The sequence below is a fragment of the Mesocricetus auratus genome, unplaced genomic scaffold (assembly GCF_017639785.1).
Source record: "Mesocricetus auratus isolate SY011 unplaced genomic scaffold, BCM_Maur_2.0 Super-Scaffold_15014, whole genome shotgun sequence".
In the NCBI taxonomy this organism is placed as follows: Eukaryota; Metazoa; Chordata; class Mammalia; order Rodentia; family Cricetidae; genus Mesocricetus; species Mesocricetus auratus.
The window spans coordinates 35,812,252-35,837,647 of NW_024429186.1; the positions used below are offsets into that span (position 1 = coordinate 35,812,252).

The 25,396-nt window shown below is 42.5% G+C and overlaps 1 protein-coding gene across 4 annotated transcripts in view; it reads right to left on the reverse strand.

Moving 5' to 3' along the window:
* The window catches only part of Smoc1 (SPARC related modular calcium binding 1), a 160,249-nt gene that overhangs the window by 51,611 nt on the left and 83,242 nt on the right, over positions 1 to 25,396 (reverse strand). The gene's annotated exons all lie outside the window — the stretch shown is intronic.

A 25,396-nucleotide genomic window follows, 5' to 3' on the forward strand; every position in this document is an offset into this window, starting at 1 on the left:
GTGTGAAAAAAATGTGCCACTTGGGATCAAGGACATATTGTAATTGAGGCCAGGCAGCAACTGCACAGAGGTATAGAGATAGTGGCAGGACAATCTGGCAGCCTGGGTGGGATCCAGATGTTACTTCTAGGGCAAAAAAAAAGCTATGGAAAGTATTGCAAACTTATGTGTGTATCAAACACTACAATTTTCCCCCAAAACAAGTTGTTTCACCCTGAGCCTGTCCACAGCTACCAAGGCAGAATAAAATAGTCTCTTGTTCCTGCCATGGATGCTGTCAAATGGAGCACTCGCTCACATCTCTGCAGGGACACGGCCTAGTGCACGGAACCCGAGCCACACTATGCTTCTTCTTCATCTTATAGTACGATAACATCAAGATGCTCACCCACATCAACAGCCCAGACTTGGTAGCACTACTTCCCAATGAAGTCAATGATAGGATAGAAAGAAATCAAGACAGGCCAGGGATTGAATCCTAGTCTAGCCAGTTACAGATAAGGCACATTCCTAATTCTTTGAGCCTTCTCCATGTAATGTGGGTAATAACTATTTATCTGGAATGTGGTGAAGGCTTCTATGGAGTGGTCATAGCAGTTATTTTGTTCCCAGGCATACCAGCAATACCTGCCAGGTGTCTCCCCACAGGCCAGACCTCCTCTAGTAACCTCCACAAGTGTGGGTGGAAAGTGCCTCTGGAAACTTGGCTTCACCTGCAGCTCACATAAGCCCTGCAGGGGACGCTTTCTAGAGCTCATTCCTATCCAGGGGCAGCATTTAAATGGAACTAATGGGATCTGGCTGGCTGCTTTCTCTACTTTGGCCAGCAGTCACCTCTAGGGAACTGTCCCAAGGGCTGAGATGCCAAGCTGACTCACTCCTAAACTGAGGCTCTCACATGAGGACTGTGCACCAGGCAACATCCAAGGCCACGCCTCAGGCCAGATGTTGCATGTTGTAGGAGGGACATTATGGTGGAGCATGCTGCAGAGAACCAAGATGTTTGAGAGCCCCGTTCCCAGGGTATGCAGAGTTCCGCCTAAGGTTACTAGGGCAGAATGGGACACATGAATAAAAAAGCAAAGCCCAGAGCTTTGTTTCAGGGGATACAATCTGACCTCAGGGCCCAGGGGTCCACAGGCCACATTCTTACTCAGTATGCCCATTGTCTCCCTATGTGCACATGGGTCCTGGCCAGGCCCACAGAACCAAACACAACTCCTTTCTCCCCAGGGTCCTCAGCTTTTTCTTCCAACTACACTACAAGGAAAAGACACCAAAAAGCAAAATTTCCAGACTGGGAGTTGCTTCCAAATTCCATAACACTGAAACCGAATGAGGAATTATTGTCCAGTTCCTTCGAGGCCTTGGGCATGCCTGACCCAGCTGTATTAAAAAGGGTGGCAGGAGGGAAAAAGAGGGCATAGGGACTCTAGCAGAGTCTCAGACTGGGGGAATTGTTGGGGTGGCCAAGCAAGATCTCTTTGCTGAAGGAACCGTAAGGAGATTACCCATGATTCAAACTGAGAGACTGTAAGTTGCCTTGGAGTATTTGTAGTCTGCAGCTATTCCATCTGTCTAGGCCTCAGATAGCTGCATTCATTTTAAAAGGGGGAAATAATAGTAATAACGCCCATCTTGGTTGTTGGGAGAGCTAACGAGTTAATATGAATAAAGCACTGATGTTGGCGGTAAGGACCAGGTGAACCTAGCTGTTTCAGACTGTGTGGTTAAACAGCTTGCCAGGTCAGCAGCAAACGTGAAGACCAGAGTTCTAAGCCCCAGTACTCATGTCCATAGGTGGGGTGGGCAGCCTACCTGTAACCCTGGTACTCCGAAAGCAGAGACAGGGAATTCCAGGGCAAATCATCTAGCTAGACTAGTTGTATCAGTGAGCTCTGGGTTCAGCTGAAGACTCTTCTTCAATGAAAAGAACTGGAGAAGCGACCAAAGAACATTTCCAACATCAACATCAAATCTACACATGCGCATACACTTAAACACACACACACATGCACACACATGCACACACATGAGAGCAAACAGACACACATGTTGCACATATAGACATGAAAAAATAGTTGTTTATTCCTATATTTAATGTATATATGCATACTACCTGTTGATTTTAAAAGTCAAGAACCAAAGAACACACCCTGACCAGCCTGTAAAAAATGAAGGGTCTGAAATCAACAGTTTGAGAATGTTTGGGTGGAAGAAGGAAGTTCATTTTATACAGAAATAGTTGCGATGCATTCAGTTACTCTCTTGGCAAGTCTTCGATAGGAGAATTACTTATGCAAATTTTTCAACTACTTAGTAGCAGCCCAGGTTAAAATCCTGGTCCAGAGAAACACAGCTCCCGGCAGAGAAGCAGTCAGATAAAAGTTCTATTGAACTGATGAGTTTGCTAGACACAATCAAAGCTCACAATATGCCTAGGTTAGCTCTCCTTGCAAAATTATAATTTAACTTAGCAACTAATACTCTGTTTCTTGAGAATCTCTAATTGACAAAGTCCTGACTTTTAACCAACAGGATATGCTCAGGCCAATTGGAGGAATTGACAAGGCAAATGGTCATTTCTAATATCTTGTCATATGGTTGTCAAAGCTCAGGGTTGTTCCCGTCCCACAAGTAGATAAAGTCAGGAAAATGGCCCCCACCCACTCTAGAGCATCCTGAAGAGGCTGAAGTGTCAACTGGAAGGTCCTCCTTTGGAGACAATGTGTACACCATCCAAAATAAGGCTACTTTCTGCCTCTACTCCCAGGGTCCTGTTGGATAAGACTGGTGTTCCTCTAGCAACTTTAAAACACTGTGCTCCTAGATAAATAAGTTCATCTCTGACTCATATGCTTTAATATCATTGGCAAAAAGGCTTTTTGCATAAACAGGCCAGGGGTATATTGCAGTTCAACCTCCATCCAAATTAAGACAAGTCTGAAATTATTTTAAGCCTGCTAATCATCAACATTAGTCCAACTCCTGACCACCCAGTGAGAACGTGGGAGGCCAGCACTTCCAACAAAGGCAAATAAGTGACCAGTGGGTAGAGAAAGCACCAGCTCACAGGGACAAGTGGAAGGAGAGCATGGAGAAAAATAGAGGCAGATGGCAACCATCACCCACCGGTGCCAAGTCCCAAGTGGAAAATACCACCTTCAACTTTGACAACAGCTTTTCAGTCCCTGCATTACCGCATTTGGGCCTCAAAGTTATTCTCTTTGGAAAGTCCTTCATAGGAGAATTATTTATGTAAATTCTGTAACTATTTAGTAACAGGACAGGAAATTAGAGTCCTGATATCCCGGTCTTCATAACATTTCAGAACCAGAGAAAAACCCTTAGAGTTCACCAATCTAGCCCAAATATTTTACAAGTGAGGACGCAAAGAGGCCCAAAGATAAAGACAGTCCAGGGGAGAAGGAAAAAGGAGGTGTTTATGAATTCTGGTGTCTAGGGACCTGAGTCTTTTTTTTTCTTGTTCTCTGGGCATGGAGGCAGATGGAGGCAATTATTCTCATAGAAAGAATGGCTGGATAGAAGCATTTGCCTCCAGTATGGAGGAGAGGAATTTTGAGGAGGCTGGGTAATACCTTGGGGTTCCATGCTGTCTTAGTTAGGGTTACTATTGCTGTGATGAAACACCACCATCAAAAGCAACTTGGGGAGGTTTATTTGGCTTACATATCCCAAGCTACAGTCCATGACAGAAGCCAAGGTGGGACTCAAAACGGACAGGAACCTGGAGGCAGGAGCTGAGGCAGTGGCCATGGAGGAGTGATGCTTACTGGCTTGCTTAGGCGGTTTTTTTATAGAGTCCAGGACCACACGCCCGAGGTTGACACTATGCACAGCAGACTGTGCCCTCTCCTATTAATTACTAATTGAGAAAATACCCTACTACATACCTGCTTATGGTCCACCTTACAGAGATATTTTCTCAGTTGAGACTCCTTCCTCTCAGATGACTATAGTTTGTGTCAAGTTGACATAAAACTAGCCAACCTACATGCCTACTGGCCACCAGCTCATTCTTTGGAAGCTTCTCAGGAGGGTGGGACCTCACAATCCAGAGAATCCTTTGCTGTTGGTCTTTCTGCCCTGATTCCTAATACACACCCACATCTCTGGGAAACCTGTACCTACTCCCTCTGGAGCATGTCCACTTTCTTCTGCCTCCAGCAGGAATGGGATACTGCTGCCAGTACCTTTCCTCCTGCCTTGCAGGTACAATGATGAACATGGTTACTATGAGATGTGAATAGGAATCACCAGAGACAAAGGTGTTCTCTAGTCAAGTGACTTTTGAAATATTGAGATAAACTCAACCAGAAGACTTTGCCACTATCCAATTCCTCCTAGTCTTAACTTGGTGGGTAGTTCATCTGTATAATGAAGATCATGTTTGCAGCAATTCCTAATCTTCTTAAACCAGGGGCCTCCCCTCTGATCTTTGTGTTGAAGCCTTTGATGGCACCAGTGTTCTCAGCACCCTGCTCTGGATTATTAGCAAACCCTACTTCTTACACTCTGGATATTAGGACTACTTTGACTCCAACAAGTCCCATCCCTCCACCCCCACCATGATAAGACTTTCTCAAACTGTATCTCTTAAAATCCACCTTGAATTGCCTCACACCTTCAAGGACAGGTCACTGGATCTCTTCTAACACACAAGACCTTCTCCCTCTCAATCCTTCCTCCCAACTATCTCCTGTCCCTCTTTTGTAAAATGGAAAACAAGGTGCATGTGCAAAGAGATGAGCTGGATTCATCGGTCTTGAACTTGTGATGATGGGATGGCTCTGATTTATACAAGTGTCTTCTACTAGGAAAGTTGAACTGAATGCAGCAGTGTGGGGAAATTTCCCAACTCACTTTTGACAGTGGAAATATGACTACTTTTCTTTTTGCCTGTTAATCCAAATCACTTAGCACTTTATTCTCTGGGTTCCATCTATCAAACAAGGTACCACCCAGTAGGTTACCAAGAATACAAAAGCCTCCCCCCTCCCCACCAATAGCAGGGCCTACAAAGCACCCAGCACAGTGTCTGTCGGTGTTGGGGATGTGCTTGGCCCCTGTGGACTTTGTTCCTTTCCCTTCCCTTTGATGGGAAAGATGTAGACTACAGTCTCAAAGCACTGCTATTCCTTGGCTGTAGACACTGTCTCTGACTCTATGCCAAATCCAGGGAGGATTATCTGTTAGGGAATGAGGAATTTCCCTTTTAGAGTATTTACCTCATCCACCCGAATTTAAGAGAGAAGAAGCAAAGAGAGAGGGTGATTCTTAATTTCAAATCCTTCCAAATATGGGAGTCATTGTTGACCACATTTTTAGTGAGTTGACGATATGTCAAGGCTGCCCACATGACATTAGTTGGAACAAGACAACATCACTCACCCCCAAGTTTCTAATCATATCTGAAAGCCTATTTTTAGTTTGGGGGGATGCTTTATCAGAAGGACCATGAAGATGGGATTCAGAAGAAAACCACACGAGGAAAGAGACATATATCCCTACAGCATGGAAATTGATGCCATGTTAAGAACTTTTTTCCAGGGCAAATAGGAATATTTGTTGGCTAATGTCACAAGATATAATGGTGCCCATCTTCAGATATTTCTAGAAAGTGGGATTTCTTTGGATTCTGTAAGTCCCATAGACAGAAATAGAGTCGTGTGCTGCTGGAAATCATAGACAGAGAACTCCTAAATCAATACAAAGGGCTTGCCTGTGAAGGCCACTCCACTTAAGAGCTGCTCAATGCACATTATGGATTTTGTCATTGAGAGAATATAATCTCCTGCAGGAGATGACAATCAAGCAGAAGGTGGATTGCTGCTTGGTAAATATGAATGGAATAGAGCCATGAGTGAGAGCTGATGGGAAAGAAAGAAGACAACACAGACACCTCTGTTGTCTTCCTTATCTGAAAAGACCCAGAGTTCTACAAACTCTTGCTGCTTAGAAAAGGTGTGGATTTACAACTGACACTTGATTGAAACTGTCGAGACAGCTTTTCCTGATCCACAAGAAATGAACCTTTTTCTAGGTGCATCTTCCAGAAAGTTTGAACACGTCTTTCCTGCATACATATAAAATTTTTTTTCTAAGAGCACACCAGGAGTTCAGAGACCCAAGAAACTTTCTAGTCTTGCTCCTCTGTGCTGTGCCCAGAACAGTACACATTTTGTAAATGGCCAATATATACCTTTTACTCATCTAAATTCTGTTGCACTTAGCAGGGAATATCAAAAATATTTGTACATTTGTAAAGTAACCAAGAAGAAAGTCTCTCGTGTGTAGGGGCTTTGTTCCGGTCAGAACGGAACCATCTGGCTGGTGATAGGCCAAAGGTGAGCTGCAAAAGTGAGAGCTCATTCATTATTCTCATGACCGACTTGACTTTTAATTAAACTTTCCTGCCTTCCCACTTCTTGCCTGTTTTTCTGACCTTTCTCTACTTTAACATGGAAAAAATTCCAGTCCCATTCCATTTTGCAAGTCCATCAATCTTTAGGATCGTCTGCCCTAGAATATTATTCAAATTCACAGTAAAGCAGCAATAGCCCTAAATGTATGTATGTGTGTGAGAGACGATGGCTTTATCTAGAACTTTCTTGAATAAATGTTAGCTATGGGCCTACTCTGTGTGTATCTAACCACCTCCCTGAATGTTAGCTATCTCCCAAAATCCTAAGAATCTAAATCTAACTCCTCTGAGGTCATCAGTTTAATGCCCCTTCTCAGCCCCTAATGGTAGTTCTGTATCTCTGGGATGTTCATGGGGTCTCTGTCTGCCAGTGTCCCAGGACGAGAAGTTAGGGCCTTTTGAGTCTGTCTGCATTTCTCGGCCTGCAAAAAGTTCTCCCCTATTTTTAGTCAAAATATTCATACATATGGATATAAGTGCATATACATTAGGAAGATATTTAGATAAATAGGTAGATAGATTAGATAGATGCATAGACAGATAGATACATGGATACATACATAGATAGCTACCTCACTTCTGGGTCACTTCTGGGGCCATACCAAAGACTATTATCATTTACAGACAAAGATGTGACAATGTCTCTCGTACATCTCTTTGTCCATCTCTTTTCCACTTATTCTTGGTTCTTCTCACCTCTGTATTAGGCGATATTGAGTATCCCTCACATGACATGATTTTGTGGTTTTACCCCCATGGATTGTGCTCCTGAGCGTGCTTCTAGTTTGGCAGCATTGTGGTGGCAGTGTGGAGTTGTGCTTGGAGCCAGGCCACTTCGGTTGGAATACTGACTCTACCTCTTGCCGGTTGTATGACCCTGAGCAAACTACATGATCTCTCTGGGTATCAGGCTCCATGTCTCTAAAGCAGGACTGTAAGAGTATCTGCTTCATAGGTTATAGTGAGGATAGAATAAGTTACTATGTTAGGCATACAACACATTCTGGCACAGTATAAATTCAATATGGTAAGAAAATGGTTCTATCACTGATGATGGTTGCTGCTGCTTGAAAAAAGAAATAAAAGTGGAGAGTGATCAAAGACACCTATCACATGTGGAAGATTGGGCAAACCCTTGCTACACAAGAACAGATCAGGCACTGTTCCCGTCACCACTTGCAAATGTTAATGTATTGTCACCATAGGTATGTAACTTAGATGGCTTACCCACTACAAGTTATGTGCCACCTAGACGGCATACATGAAGATAAAAGACAGACTACCTCCAGGGAAGCCCCAGCTTTGGCATCTGCCCAGGTCTCAATGGACTAACGACCTTAGCAAGCAGAGTATATACCAGTGTAGGGAGAGGAGCCACCACAAGCCCCATGCTCTACTTGAACAGGCTGCAACATGCCTGTGTTAGTTGGTTTCTACTGTCATGATGAAATGTCATGACCAAAATGAACTTTTGGCTGTCAGGCCCCATTCCATCATTGAGGAAAGTCCAGATAGAAACTCAGGGCAGGAACCTAGAGTCGGGTACTCAAGTGGATGCCATAGAACAGTGGTGCTTACTGGACTGCACCCATGGCTTGCTCAGCCTGCTTTCTAATAGCGCCCGGAACTACCAACTCAGGGCTTTCACAGCCTCAAAAGGAGCTGGGCCCTACCATATCAATCATCAATCAAGAAAATGAAACACAGATGTGTCCACAGGCTAATGTGTAGGGACATACTCTCATTGACATATCCTCTTCCCAAATGACACCAGCTTGTATCAGGTTGACATTAAACTAGCCAGAACAATGTCCCTCAAAGGCACCAAGGCTTGCTGCAACCAAAACATTTGCTAATTTAAATAGAAATCTCTTCTCTGCTAGTAGATTCAAAGAAGAAATAACTAGTTTAACAATACTGAGATCTCTTAAAGATACACAAGTCTCAAGGTTGGTGTCTCCTGCCCTAATTTTCATATCTCTCCCTCCCTCTCTCCCTCCCTCCCTCCCTCCTCCCTCACCTCTCTCTCTCTCTCTCTCTCTCTCTCTCTCTCTCTCTCTCTCTCTCTCTCTCTCTCTCTCTCTCTCTCTCTCTGTCTCCCCCCACCCAAGAGGCTTCCTGCCCCTTGGAAACACTAACCCAAACTGGGTTGTCATAGGATCTTGGACCACAGCATAGGCTACAAGTTTCAGAGCATCCATATTCTAGATGTATATGCCTGGGGTGAGGAGCTGGCATCAAGCATACACATGGTGCAGAATGCTCACTCTCACTTGCAAAGGAAAGAGACTGTTTCAAAGGTTGCTATAGCTGACACAACACTAAACACAAAGATCAACAAAATAGAAGCCAGAAGCCAGAAATGAGGCATCACATTTATGGTCAACTGATTTTTGACAAGAACAGCAAAATAACTGAAGAGAGAATAACAATCTTTTCATTAGGTAATCCTGAGGTTACTGAACACACATATGCAGAATAGTGTAGATGGGTCCCACCTCCCACACATAACTAATGTAAAGGACACCAGAGACCTAAATTTAAGAGCCAAAGTCATAAAAGTCATAGAGGAGATAGAAGAATAAATCTTTGTTACCTTGGATTAGAAAATAGTTTCAATGTTATCACAACAAAAGAGGAGGAAGGAAGGAAAGAAGGGAGGGAGGGAAGGAATAAGTAAGATATCAAGTCATAAGGAAGAGTGAGGTTATCAAGTATAGACAGAGAAGTGGAGAAGTGGAAATCTTCATGTGTTGTTGGTGGGGGTGTGAAATGGTGTGGCCACCATAGAAAACACCCTGGTGATTCCTCAACAGCATAAACATGAGGAAGTGAATGACCCAACAATTCTATTTTCAGTATGTACAAGGATTGCTAAAAGCACATGGCACATAAACAGGCATACCAATGTGCACAACAGAGTTATTTATAACCTCTCAAAAGTCAAAACTACTCAAATGTTCATGTACTGATGAATGAATAAAGAAAATGGGGCACAGCCACATGATCGACTATTACTAGATAATAAAAAGGAATGAAAGACCCAACTCATGCTACAAAATGGATGGACCCTAAAATCAATGTGCTGGCTAAAAGAAACCATTCACAAAAGACTACATTTTATATTAATTGTCTATAAAATGCAAACCATAACAATCTAAGGTAGACTGGTGGTTGTCAAGGGCTGAGGAGAGGGCTCCTGGAATGAGTGACTATTAATGGGCATGGAATTTCTTCTTGGGTGATGAAAATGTTTTAGTATTAGACAATGGTAATGGTTGTGCAACTCTGTCAATGCACTAAAAATCACCCAATTGTGTTTTAAAGAGGTGAGTTTTGTGGTATGCAAACTGTATCTCAATAGAGCTTTTTTTTAGAACAATAAAATAGAAAGTGAGACTACACCAACCTCTAGACTAACCCAACTCTTTTAAATTACATCTCATCAATTTGAAAGCTAAAGTGGGAGGACAGCTAAAATTTGTTCAGCAGCAATTATGATATACATATGTACACACTATTCATGTGTAATATTAGGTTTCTTGGAACAAAAGCAACGCAACAACAACAAAACCACACACGCTTAAAACAAGTTGTAGGAGGCCTTAACTATAAATGTGCAAATTACCATTTATACCATCTAAAAATAAAGGAAAGATTTGAATTTTTAGCAGTAAGAGGAAGAGTGAGAGAGACAACTAGAAAGAAAGAGAGAGGCTCTCAAAGAGTCAGCTTACAGACACAATCTGTTCTCATCCCTCTAGCTATAGCATCGCTACACATGGTCTGAGGAGAATCCTCAAGGTTACTCTTAGCAATATCTCACCACATGAATACAAAAGACCTCCAGATTTTTAGGACTTCTAGACTCATCAAAGATTGGATAAATCAGGACTGGAGACACAACCATTACGATCACTCGTTCTGAGAGTCAAGGTTTGGTTCCCAGCACCCAAATGACTGCCTTTATCAAGACATAACCTTTGTCCCAAAGAATCCAACACTCTCTTCTGACCTTCGAGGACACTAGGAATGCATATAATGCACACACATGCATGTGAACAAAATAGTCATATACATCTTTTAAAAATTAAGATTAGGCAAACCCTGTCCACAAGGAGGCTAATCACTCCAAACTGCCAGTGTTTAATCAACCCAGGTAAATTAAGGATCACAGTGCATGTAATAGATTGATACATCCAATAGGCTCTAAGAGTCTAGAAGATGGGAGACCATATACTCCTGGAATGAGCTGGTCCTGCAACAGGTCTCCAGGAAGAATGGCATGTACAGTGGGAGCGCCTGAGGGTGCTACCAAGGAAGAAAACCTCTAGGTCCTTAAGTGGTGTTTTAAGAAACTTCTAGGTCCTGGTGTTTTAAGAAATCTCAGGGGAACCTCCTGTATTTGTCAAAAAGTCACACAATTTTCCCTTTGGGTTTCCCACTTCAGAACAAAGTAATCACCTAGGCAAATTACAACTCCTGGGACCTCTGTTTTCAGAAAAAGTCAGTCTATGTGCTTATATAGCTTACACACACACTGGTGGTAAGAGTGGTAGTTAGAACGAGTAAAATGGGGAAAGTAGTCTCTGGAACTTATCAAGAAAAAATACTTCTGAAACAGGGAGTTCAAAGGTGAGAAATATAACATGTCATTTTGCCTACAAGCAGCATAATGCAAGGTTTTCATGTTTAATGATATTAGAAATATAATCAACACAAAAATTCAAATAACTTGCAACTAAACCTGATAATTACCACTAACAGCCACGATCCTGCTGAATATTTACAGAAAGCAATTTGGGATGCTTGTGTTAAATGGCTTAAAGAGCAAATGTTCTGGACTGGGGATGTGTAAGCTGACCTGGTGGAGTTCTTGCCTAGCATGCATACATCCTGGGTTTGGTTCCCCAGGACCCCATAAAATGGGTGTGATGGCAAATGCCTGTAATCCCAGCACACTACTCCTGATGTGAATGCAAGAGGGCAAGAGGTTCAGAAGTTCAAAGTCATCCGTTCAATGTCATCCCCAGCCTGGGCTACACAAGATGCTGACTCAAAAAAACAAACAAACAAAAACAAAACGAAACAAAAAGACCCCACCAGACCCAGAACTACCAGAAAAAATTTTCAGTTTCCCCTTCCTGACACAACAGAACACAGGGGCTGTTGGGGAAGTCCTGCTATTTGCCTGTTATTTGTCAATAAAGACTGCCTGGCCAATAGGGAATCTAGATAGGAGGGACTAGGAGTCCAGGAGGATTGTGGGAAGGAGGAAAACACAGGAGTCGAGATGTAACCGCCATTGGGGTAGGAAGCTCGGAAACCTCTCCGGTAAGAGACATACTTAGATTAACAATTATGGGGTAAATACTTAAGTCAGAGCTAGCCAGTAAGAAAAAAGCAAGGCCAACAGCTTCATAATGAATATAGCCTCTTGTGTGTTTATTTGGGACTGATGCGGCTCTAGAACCATGCTGGCGCGGGAGAGCCCAGGCGGCTGGCGGGAGATAAACCAAAGCGGCTAGCAAAGAAAAAGCTTCTCTTAACAAGGGGCTACAAAAACTAACTACTCCCATTCACTCACCCACACACAGCACTAAGAAGGGCCTGGCACCTTCACCTTCCAACTCCTTACACCCAGCCAACAACCAACTCAGTAAGTCTTCTTATTTTATTATTTCCTATAATTTAATCTCTACTTTGAATAAGTGTCTCATGATGCTTTTGTTCTCTCTATTCATTGCCCAGTCAGGTTTTAGGACTTTGAATAAGTGTCTCATGATGCTTTTGTTCTCTCTATTCATTGCCCAGTCAGGTTTTAGGACTTCTGAGTTTGTTTCTCCACCCAGGCTACCTCAAGGCATTCTGTACTATATATTCATCTGTATCTCTTATACTTGCCCTCTTATCTTGCCCTCAACCTCCTCCTTGGATCCTTATGTCCTCCTCATTTTACTTCTTAGTTATAAGCTCCATAGCTTTAACAAACTCTATAATCTGGAAACCCTAACAGTATCCCAACTTTCCCCTCCTAGTTACTTGACCCACCTTATTATTTTTTCAGAGTTGATCTAACACTTAAGCCCTGTTCTCACTCATCTTACTTCCATCCCTATCCTAATTTTAATAGCTGAAATCTGAAACTACTCCATGCTACCCTTGGTTATTTATCCTCCAAGAGGATAAACAAATGTTGACTACCAACATTTGCAGAGAAATAATATTCAGCTACTATGGTTGCTCTCGGTTACTATCCTATCCAGGGAACAATATAGAGTTCACAGTAAGTACCTTGAGATCCTCAATTCAGGAAATTATTTTCTGAGCTACATTATCAAATCTACCAAATCCAAGTCCCAAATGAACATTGCAAATACTTCAACTGAAAGAATATATCTGATTGTTGGGCGGTGGTGGCACACGCCTTTAATCCTAGCACTCGGGAGGCAGAGGCAGGTGGATCTCTGTGAGTTCAAGGCTGGCCTGCTCTACAGAGTGAGTTCCAGGACAACCTCCAAAATAATACAGAGAAACCCTGTCTCGAAAAACCAAAAACTATATATATATATATATATATATATATATATATATATATATATATATAATTTAAAAACCCAAGCAATGAAATACCCCAAAATATGTAAATCCCAACAGAATACCATAAGAAACACAAGAAAAAACAAAGCATAACTCTTCCAAAAATTATTATCTCTATAGTGACTGCATATAAGAAGAGTGAAATAAGTGAAATCACAGACATAGAACTCAAAATAATGGCTATCAGTAAAGATATAAAAGGTGGAAAATAAGTTCTAAATCAAGAACACAAGCAAACAGTTGAATAAAACAATGATGGCCATATAAGACCTGAAGAGAAATTCAACCAAAGAAACACTGAAGGAAAAGCTAAAACATCAAAAGAAAAAAGTGTAAAAGTCAAAAACTTCATGGGAAGCCTCAGCAACTGAATGGATCAAGGCAAGAAGAGAATTATAAGTAAAACACTAAATGTACAGAACAAAGAAAGCACCAAGCAACACAGAAGGGAGGCCCATGGAGAGAGCTCCAGATTACTCAGCTGGAATTTTGAAGGACAGAAGCCCTTGGAGTGATGTATTTCAAGTTCTGAAAGACAACAGCTGATCCAGCCTATGATACCCAGCTAAGCTATCTGGCATAATTGAAGAAAAATTAAAACTTCCCTTTATTAAAACACAGATTAAAGGAATTAATGACACTCAGATAACTCTATGTAAGATACTTGATTCTTTCAGAGTGAAGAGAAAAACAATCCTATTCATGTAGCCACAGGAAGAAAAAGCCACACTAGAATAATAGCTAAGCAAGGAATGAAGAGATTTGTAAAAAGCAAACACTACAAAATGACAAAAATATTAAATAATAATACTGAATATTAATATTCTGAATCTCCAATCAAAAGACACAGACTAGTAGATGGGATTTAAAAAAAAACAAGAACTATCTACTTGTTGACTCCAAGAAATGGGCCCTACCACAAAAGACAGATAATACATTAAGGTGAAAGGATAGAAAAAAATATTTCAAGTAAATGGACCTAGGAAACAAGTAGGTGTCCTTGTTTTATTTGAAAAAAATGGGCTTTAAAAAAAGGTCACTTCACACTGATTAAGGGGGAATTCATCAAGAGGACATTACAATTCTAAACACATATGTCCAGCACCCAATTTAATAAAACAAATACTATTACATGTACTTACAAATTAATTCCAGTACAGTAGTAGTAGGTGCTTTGGTACTACAACTCTCTCTCCAATTATCAGGTCTTCTCAACAATTACCAAAAAGAAATATATTAAACAATATTATAGATCAAATATACTTACAGACATCTATCTATAGAACATTCCATCTGAACACTACAGATTACATTTCTTGGCAGACCAAGGAATTTTCTCTTTATACATATAGCAGTGGTTCTCAACCTATGGGTCATGAACCCCACAAGGGTTGCATATCAGATATCCTGCATATCAGATATTTACATTACAATTCATAACAGTAGTAAAATTACAGTTATGAAGTAGCAACAAAATGATTTTATGGTTGGGGTCATCACAACATGAGGAACTGTATTAAAGAGTCACAGCATAAGGTTGACAACCAATGGATAAGGGCAAGGAAGACTTTAAGGGAGCAGACATGATACAATACAGGAGATACAAAGGGGGAAGGGAAGTAACAGAGTTTAAGTATGAACTCAGGAAGTTTGAGAAAGCCATTCAGAAACCTATTTTATAAGCTTCATCCCATTTAATAAGTTACACATATTTAATATATTAATCAATATATTTTTAGTTGGAGTTATCCCACACAAAGGATTCAGTTCATCCAAAAGCCATAGGTTAACAAATAAGAAATTGGCCGGGCATTGGTGGCGCATGCCTTTAATCTCAGCACTCGGGAGGCAGAGGCAGGTGGATCTCTGTGAGTTCAAGGCCAGCCTGGTCTACAAAGCGAGTTTCAGGACAGCCTCCAAGACAATACAGAGAAACCCTGTCTCGAAAAACCAAAAAAAAAAAAAAAAAAAGAAAGAAAGAAATTGGTGCCAGATACAGAATACCTTCCCGCCAGTTGTGGGTCAGAGGTATCACAAACCTCATTTCAGTAGGTAGAAAGAAATCAGGGCAGCAATCAATGAAAGGCAACAAACAAACCATAGACAAACTCAAATCTCAGTGAAATAAAATCCATTCTCTGAAAATATAAACAATATTAACAAACTCTTAGCCAAACTAAGAAAAAGGAAGAGAGAGAAAACTCAAATTAGTAAATTTAGAGATGAGAAGGGAACCATTACAAAGATACCATTGAAATTCAGGAAATCATTCAATCTTACCTTAAAGACATATTCCACTAAACTGGAAAATCTAAAGAAATAGATTAATCTCTGGGTGGCTACTAAGTAGCAAAATGAAATCAAGATGAGATGAGCAGTTTCAACAGGTCTACAATATGAAATGAGATTTGAGCAGTAATTTAAAAAAATCTCCCAACTACGGCAGTCAGATCCAGATAGACTCACAGGTGAATATTACCAGACCTTCATAGAACTAACACCAATACTTCTCAAGCTATTCCATAAAACTGGAAAGGACGAAACCCCGATAAACTCCTTTTGCCAAGCTAGTATTGTCCTAGTACCAAAGGCACATAAAGATGAAGCCAAAAAGGAAAAGAAAATTTCTCTGATGAACATAAATGCAAAAATTCTCAACAAAGTGCCTGAAACTAAGATTACCCACCATGACCAACTGACTTTATTCGAGAGATATAAAGATGATTTGAATACATGTAATGAATGTCTATAAATGTCATAAGTTACATAAGTGAACTCAGGGACAGATGCCATATGGTCATCTCAATAGACACGGAAAAGAATTCTGAGCAAATCCAACATCCCTTGTCTTTGCTTTCTTTCTTTTCTTTTCTTTTTTTCTGAATAGGACCCCAATAACTCAGAGAAAGATTAATGATCAGAAAATGGAACCTCATGAAATCAAAAACACTTTTGTTTAGCAAAGGAAATGATCAATTGTATGAAGAACCTGCCCCCAGAATGGGAGAACATCTCTGCCAGCCTTTCATATAACAGGCTTGGTAACTAGAGTATACAAAGAACTCAAGAAGTTAAACATCCAGAAAGCAAACAATCCGATCAGAAAATGAGCTGTGGGGCTGTGCAGACAATCCCCAAAGAAGAAATGCCACTGTCCACAAACACTTTCAGAAAGTTTTCAGCATCGTTGGCCATCAGGAAGATGCACATTAAAACTATTTTGAAGCCAGGCATTGGTGGCGCACACCTTTAAGCCCAGCACTTGGGAGGCAGAGGCAGGTGAATCTTTGTGAGTTCGGGGCCAGCCTGCTCTACAGAGCGAGTTCCAGGACAGCCTCCAAAACAGTACAGAGAAACCCTGTCTTGAAAAACCAAAAAAGAAACCTACTTTGAGATTGCATCTGACCCAATCAGAATAGCTATCAACAAGAAAAAACTGACAGCAAATGACGATGGTAGTAGAGCGCATTGGTACAATCATAATACAAATCAATGTCGAGGTTTCTTTAAAAAGCTAAAAATACAACTACCACAGCTACCCAGCTACAGAGATATTTGCACAACCGTGTCTGTTCCTTCTCGGTTGACCATTGCCAGCAGAGGAAATGGAATCCACCTGTATGTCTATCAGCTACTGGACGGATAATGCAAATATAGTACATATTCACAATGGAATTTTATTCTGCCATTACGAAAAGTTAAGTCTACAGGAAAATGGAAAATGGGTGGAGACGGAAAATACTATACTAAGTGTGGTAACCTAAGCCCAGGAAGCCAAATATTGCTTGTTTTCATTCATATGCTGATCTTAGTTTTGAATATGTAGAGTCATGTGCTTAACCTGGAGTGTCTGTGGAGGTCAGAAAACTAGAAAGGACCCCGACAAGGAGGGAAGGGAAGTAGCCTTAAGACAGGGAAGAGAAGGTGGAGAATGTGTTATAAAAGTAGTTGGGGCTAGAGGGGTCTCGGCAGCTAAGAGCACTTGCTGCTCTTGTAGAGGATCTGGTTCGGTACCCAGCATCACTTGAAGGTTTACAATGGTCTTCAGTTCCAGGGGATCCAGCACCTTCTTTTGGCTTCTGAAGTCAGTAGGCATGCACACAGCACACTTAAATGCATGCAGGCAAAACATAAATAGTTTTTAAAGCACTTACAGGGGAGACCCTGGGAGTTAAAGGCTTAGGCAGGGACAGGAGTGGGGGTAGTAGTGCTAGAGTGGGCTAACCAAAACTAAGATGTATAAAAGGGCCTTAAGGAAACCCACTAATTTGCAAGCCAATTTTATACATATTAGGAATTTGGACTAAGATACCCTGCATAGGTAAACAATGCTCTCTCCAGAAAACATGAGTTTTTAAATGTAAATCTCAGTGCCATTCATGGGAGATGGCCCTGTGAGCTGTTGGCCACAGACCGCAGAATCCCCCAAAACAACACAGGCTCTGGTCATTGCTCTTGGTAGCTCATCAAAACTAGATGACTAGACCTTCTTTTGGCCCAGTACATGCCTTCTAAAAATTTGATTCCCAGTTTTCCAGGATTCACGATACATTCCTTTATACAATGGGATAAAATGTGGCAATTTTTTGAACTAGATAAAAACATGTAGCTTAATGAAAAGCAAGCCCTCAATACAATTAAAGGAGATGCTATAAAAATAGCGTGTGTTGTTCTACTGCTTTTTGCTACATAACTGCTCTATTGATGAAATTTTTATTGCAGAACACAGAGAAATGAATCTGGAACTGACCTGGAAGCTTCCTCCCTGCTGGCTAGCTTCCACAGTGCTGAAAGCTGCTGTGTAGTCTGCTGGGAGAGAAAAGCCATCAGCCGATTTACCCAACAGTGAGCCCTGCGCACTACAATATCAGCCAGCCAAGCAAGATGTTCCCGCTGGTGCAACATGGCATGAAGATTCAGAGAGTAACCAACTGATTTCGGACTGGACTTGAGACCTGTTTCACAGAAAGGAATTCATTCCTAATACTGTAAAACAGTTCAAATTTCATGGCTTTGGAAAACATAGACCTTAGGAAGGAAATCTACTACTATTGTTTGCTAAAAAGACATGCTGCCAATCTTCCTTCTAAATAATTATCTTTATAGATTAGAGCTTCTCTCAACCTTGGTCAGAAAAGAGTCATTTTGCAGATGAGCATCAGTCAAGGCAGAGATTCAGAATGGATCAACTGCTCAGAATAAGAGACTGTTCTGTGTTTGTCCCTAAATGTGACATCTTTATGAACCTCTACAGGATCTAGGGAACACTGTGGAAGGGGCGGAAAGAACGTAAGATGCAAAGGATGGGGAGGAGTGTTGTGAAATGCCGATATCTGATCACGACATTGCACTCAAACTTACAAAAGCTGTTGCAGTCTGCATAAGATCAAGCCAGTCAGCCAGGAGTTGGTGGCACACATCTTTAAACCCAGCAACCAGGAAGCAGAGGCAGGCAGACCTCTATGAGTTCGCGGCCAGCCTGGTCTACAGAGCGAGTTCCAGGACAGCCTCCAAAACAATACAGAGAAACCCTGTCTTGAAAAAAAAAAAAAAAATCATGCCAGTCAGTAAGTCCAGCATGGATGGGGGAGGGGCTCGTGAGGCTCCACCCCTACTGAGGAGCTATTGGCAGTTGGTGGCTGCTAGGGAAGTGGGAGTCAGTTCTCTTCAAAGGCTTGGCCACTAGGAGGTTGCCCACGTTCATGCAGATAACACCAATTGAACTCAGTGGCTAGAAAGGAGGGAGGAAGGGAGGGCTCAGGAAGGTAGGAATGCCCATGTTGAAGAGCTTAAGTGGAGCTTAATGGGGGGTTGAGGTGGTTATGGTCAAGACGAATCATGTGTGTTTATGAAATTGTCAAAGAACAAGTAAAAAAATATTTAAAAATAAAAGACACCTTCTTTTGGCCCAGGACATACCTTGTAAAAATCTTTTCCCCCGTTTTCCAGGATTCATCCCTTTATACAAAGAAATAAAAATATAGCAGTTTTTAAAAGAGGCAAGCCATATGCAACTTAGCTAAAAAGAGGCCCACAATGGGATTAAAGAAATGTATAAAACAACATGTACTATTTGTTATACTGCTTTGTCCTAAATAATGGTAAATTACTACATACACAAAAAGGTCCAGAGGGTCACAGATTTAATAGTTCCTATTTTAGGAGGAAAGAGATCTCTTATTTTCTCTTCCTGCCATACATATTTCTATGTCATCAGTTTTCAGAGTGTAATATATTTTCTAAAAAAATTCTATTTTTTAGAAAAGAATTAAACATTCTTTTATAAAATGAAATAAACATCCACGCATATACACACATGTAAAGTAAGCCTCTACAACACATATTTTAGTGGTCACACGGTGTGTGCTCTGCCATAATTTGTTTAGACAATTCTCTATTATTAAATATTTAGGTCAGTTCCAATTTTTTGCTAAAACAAAGTTGGAAATCCTTTGTCACTAAACATGTTTACATATTTAAAATTATTTCCTAGAGGAAAAATTTAAATAAAATTATTTCCTTGGAATAAATTCCTAGAAGTAAAATTGCAAGCTCCAATGTGAGCCCATTTAGGACCTTTGACCCTATTGCAAAAGTGTCCCATTACAAAACAGGTGCCAGTTGACTTGCCCAATAGTAGCACAGGGGTAACCCATTTCCCTCCATTTAACCCTGAATGCTGCCATCTTCTCCTATTGTTACAAGTTTGACAAGCAAACTAATCCATCATCATTTGTGTATCTGTGTGTGAGAGAGAGACAGAGACAGAGAAACAGAGACAGAGACAGAGAGAGGAGAGAGTCAGGCCAGTGTTGTTCCTCAGATGCTGTACTGGCTAGTTTTATGTCATCTTGACACAAGCTAAAGTCATCTGAGAGGAGGGAGCCTCTACTGAGAAAATGCCTCCATAAGATCAGGCTGTAGGCAAGCCTGTAGAGTATTTTCTTAATTGGTGATTGATGGGGGAGGGCCTGGACCATTGTGGGTGGTGCCATCCCTGGGCTGGTGGCCCTGGGTTCTACGAGAAAGCAGACTGAGCAAGCCATTAAGCAGCACCCCTCCATGGCCTCTGCATCGTCTCCTGACTCCAGGTTCCTGCCCTGTTTGAGTTCCTGCCCCGACTTCCTTCAATGATGAACAGTGCTATGGAAGTGTAAGCCTAGTAAACCCTTTCCTCCCCAAGTTGCTTTGGTCATGGTGTTTCTTCACAGCAACAGAAACCCTAATTAAGACAGATGTCTTCTGCCTTGTTTTTTGAGAGTGTCCTTTGCTGCCCAGAATCTTGCTGAGTGGATGGGGCTGGCCAGCCATCTTTTATCTTTACCTCCCCAGGGCTGGGATCACAAACACGCTGCCACATGCAGCTTTTTACGTGGTTCTTGGAAGCAAGCTCAGGTCCTCATGCTTATAAGGCAAGTGTTCTGCTCACTGAGCCACTTCCCCATCACCATCTAAATTTACATAATTTAATACATAATATTAACTTAAATTTTACAATTTAATGAGTAGAGAAGATTACATCATTCATATTCATTTACTGGTCACTTCCATCCTCTTTTTCTTTGATGGTATCAGGGACTGAACCCAGGGCCTGGTTCATGGAGGAAATGCCCTGTAACTATGCTATATCCCCAGTCTCATCTCTTTTGCCCTCCTTGTTGGTAGCTCTTGACCACATTTTACTAGCTTTTTATTCGCTTCCAAATTGTAAGAGATACCTATACAAGATCAGCTTCTTTGTCATTAAGGTTAACGTGTATCATTTGCTTTCAGCTTGCGGTGTTTATAATAAAACTTTACATTTGTGTTAGTTTTCTCGTTAACAAAGTGCATCCTGCGTTCTAGTCAATAGACTCATAAGTGGGCTTTGAAACATGCATTTCCAGCTACACACACACAATCTTTAAACAGCTACTTTGTCCAGTGTCTTGCTATCTTTTCTACATAAGGCAGGGGTCACATTTTTTAATCCCTCATAGCAACCAGCACATAGTCCAAAACACAGTAGCGCTCAAAACTCCTGCCTGCCTGGGATAAAAAGATATTGTGTCTGGAGCTCTGCTTTGAAGAAACTTAGTTTGGGATGGGAGACAAAAAATGGGGCAAAGATGAAACAGAATTGGCCACGTGTCAATCATTGTTGAATGAGGTGATGGGTACATGGAGCTCATTATACTATTATGCCTACTCTTTTGTACTTTTTTAAAATTTCCATAATCAAAGGGTTGTTTTAAATGTGTGTTTGATTGATTGGGCAACAAGAGAGGGAACTTCTGGGATAACAATGCTGGTGAAAATGAAATGCATATGCATCAAGGCTACTTCTACACAAAAACATCACGAGCCCCGAAGTTAATCAGCTTGAGTAAAAACCCCTTCTAACTCAGTGACCTCAAACTGCTACTCACCCCTCTGAAACTCAGCTTTTCTTTATACAAAGGCATTAATAACTACGTAGAAAAGGTTACAGTGAAGATCAGTGGGAACAAAACTCTGGCTGGCACCAGCACACTAAACAGTGGCCATCATTGTCATTCAGTGATGAATGATGCTTGACAAACTCCCGCCAGCCCTTTCTGATGGTGGCCATTCAACTCCCAGTCACCACAGCTGAAATTTCAGCTAAACAGCTTGGGCAGAGGACAAACACTTGGCAGAGACCTTAGTAGAACAGATATTAGGAATTACATCCCTGGTATCCAGAGAAGAAATAGACACCACCACCATGAAGGACAAAGCCCAGGTCAACTGACTTCCCTTCAGGTCCCCAAAGACCTGAACCACAGCATCTCAATGATGCATTCAAGAAACTAGAGAGACAAAGCCCTTCCAAAATAGGTTTGAATTTTTGAACAAATACTGACATCACCCCTGGGGATGAGAAGACTAAAAATATACCTGTTCTGAAAGGGCTCAATAAAGTGCTTCCACCTTGCACATACAAGGTCCTAAGTGACCGCAGAACTCACATAAAAAGACTAGACACAGCCGGGCGTTGGTGGTGCACACCTTTAATCCCAGCACTCGGGAGGCAAAGGCAGGCGGATCTCTGTGAGTTCGAGACCAGCCTGGACTACCAAGCGAGTTCCAGGACAGCCTCCAAAGCCACAGAGAAACCCTGTCTCGAAAAAAAAACAACAAAAAAAAAAGACTAGACACAGTGACATGCCCTTGTGACTCCAGTGCCGTAGGGGCAAAGAGACAGGCAGATCCATGGGCTTACAGGCCAGCCTACGCTCATTGGTGAGTTCCAGGCCAGTGAGAGACTCAGCCTCAAAACCCAAGGTGGTTATTTCCAAAAAGAACAATACCCGAGATTTCCAGTGGCCTGCATACACATGCACATATGTACATGAGCAACCATACACACATGTGCTTGCACATGCACATGCACAAAAAGCACATGTACAACCATACATGCATGTATACCTGCCCACACACAAAATACCTGCGTCTGGATGCAAACCTCAGATTTAGTGGCCTGGGGCCGCCCTAAGTACTGAGACCTCAGTGATATACACTCAAAATACCTGCATCTGGATGCAAACCTCAGATTTAGTGGCCTGGGGCCGCCCTAAGTACTGAGACCTCAGTGATGTACAAGCAATACCTCTGCTGTAAACAAGGGTAAGCCATCCCTGTGTGAGTTGAGGTTGGGTGTAGGGAGGAAAGAGGACAGGGGGAAACAAAGGAAAAAGGAAGAAGCCAGCAAAGTCCCCACATGAGCCTCATTAAAGCTCATTCAGTCATGAGGCCTCCAGCTGTGCCTCATGCCAGATAAAGCCAATCCCAGCAGAGTCCCCTTCATTCTCTCCTTGTTCTTCAGGAGAATGACATCTGTAGCAATTCCCAGGGCTAAGTAATGCTACTAACTCCAGGATGCACACATGCCAATATTCTGAGGAATACTAGAGCTCTGGCCTCAGGGGGATGAAAAGAGCTGGCTGAATGATGACGGGCCCTGGGGGAAGGAGGCAGGCATTTGATCTCACAGTACTCTGGCCACTGGTCAGAGTGACGGAATCACACTCCAGTGGCAGTTTTGTGAAGTTATTGCAGCGCCTTTGATGGGGGTGGGGAGTGGGCATGCTTCCATTTAATCATTTGAGCCGGGATGATCTACTGACTGGCTGTCTAGTTGCCCACCAAGCTGAGTCAGCCTAAACTGTGGACACATGGCAGTGCTTAACCTGTCACAGGAGGAAGAGATACCTGACAGTCTGCACTCCAGGCCACTCTCATTTAGCAAGTCAGCCTGGACTAATCTGGAAGTTCCTTTCCTTCGGCAAACACCACCTGGTCGGGCCTGGCCTCACCAGAACAAAAGCTGGCCAGCGGCTGTCTGTCATGAGACAGCAAACACTTCAGAATCAGGAGGGCAGAGGTCAACCATTCTCATAAGCAACACATTCAGGGCTACACGAGCCTGCAGAAGGAAGCAAACAGCTGCCTCAGGCTCTGCCCCCTCCCCATCACCTTTATCCCTCAGGTCTCAGCCCAAAATGAACTTCAGGAAGGCCTCATTTCCCCTCAGAGGGTATGGCTGCTCAGCTGCACTTTCAAATACAGACAAAGGTCACCACACTCTTTTGACTAGAATAAATAGTAATCTTAAAAATTGATAGAAGGAAGGACTCGTGAATCTCCAAGCTTGGGAAGTTTTACCCAAAGGCTTTGGGTACCCTCCCTCCACTCTTAAGTAGCACCACCCATAAGACCTTGGGAAGATCTAGGTTGGAGACCCACAGTGGAGATGGGAATCACAACGAAGACGCTGATAATCGCTTACATTCAGCCCATACATCCCAAGAGTTTCACATGGGTTAGCCCGTCTAACCCTCATCACAGCCTTACAAGGGAAGTGAAATAATAACCACTAATAATAGTAATATGTCATGTATAACATAAGAGTAATATATAATGCTTCTGACATCATAATAATATATCACATATGTATAACATGACAATCATGAAGATGATCGTCTCTGGGCTTTTTTGGGTTGTTTGTTTGTTTGTTTGTTTCAGATAAGCACCCTGGGAAGCTAGGTGACTTGCCTGTGTGGGGTGGCCTCAAGCCCAGACGGTCAGCCCAACCAGGCAGAGTGCACCAACCACAGTCCTAGCCTGCATCTTCCCAGGGCACACCTCAGAGCCTCCTGTGAGTCTGCCAGTTCAGAGAACAGCGGAACTTAGGGATCTTTGGAATGCTCTGGGCTTGAACCCAGCTCTCCACTCCAAGGCATGACAATGCATGCATCTTCAGTAAATAGGGATAATGACACCACCTCCCATGGCTATACAAAGCTTTAAACAGGAAATCAAAACAAGCACCTCCCCTGAGGCTGATGGCCAAGGTCACTTTATCACTCTGCTCTCCAGCCTGGTTACAAGCTTGAGTCAACTGAGAGACATTTACATCGAAGTCCAATCCCCCACCACCATCCTCTATGTTACTACCCAAGAGGGCACTGGTCTGAAATCAATAATGCCCTAGACCTCACCGGGAAATGAAATCTGAAGTCCCTTTGACCATCCCCTCATGCACATTTACAGAGCAGCTTTTAAAACCCTGAGGTTGTCACCTCCATCTCTGAAAGTGTAGATTCCCTCTAAATGCTGTTTTACTAGATAGGACTGTTCTGGAGCATGGGGTGAGGGGGGACATGCTCACACACAGGGACACTCCCCAACCTGGCTAAGTTTACCATGTCCTGCAACTCGCCCTACTCTTGTCACTGTAGCATTCATGCCTCTGCCACAAGTCCAGACTCACTCACGGAAGCCTCTCATCTCCTGGGCCCTGGCGAGCAGTCTAGAAGCTTTCTGAAGAAGCCCCTAACTGCCCCATTGCTGCCAGTACGTAACATACCCTCCCCTGTTTTTTCACAAAAGCATTAATTAGCCAGAAAACCAAGCGGGAGAAGTGGGACTACTGAAAGCGTATTAAAGATCTCAGTTCATGCGCAAGGCCACACACACCGTCGGGGAGCCGAGGGAGACCTCGTGCTTGAAGGGGCGATGCTCGTTCAAGGAGTGCCTGTGGGTATCGATAAATAGTGAAGGGAATACTGGGGTTGCCTGTGGAAACTGGCAGGGAAAAGAGAAAATAATCAGCCCATATTGGACAGAAGAAAAAAAAAAAAACCGCAGGTCTGGCCCTCAGAAAAAGACAGCCAGCAGGGAGGATGGGGACACAGCCATGCCAGTTTCCTGGCTCAGACTCCCATGCGACTTGTCACGGCTCACTGCCAGTTGGCAAGGAGCGTCATGGAGGGCCCAGAAGGGGAGAGGCGGTACAGAGGGGAGTGAAGAGCCACTCACCCAGCCCTTTCCCAAAAAGGGAAGGTGCCC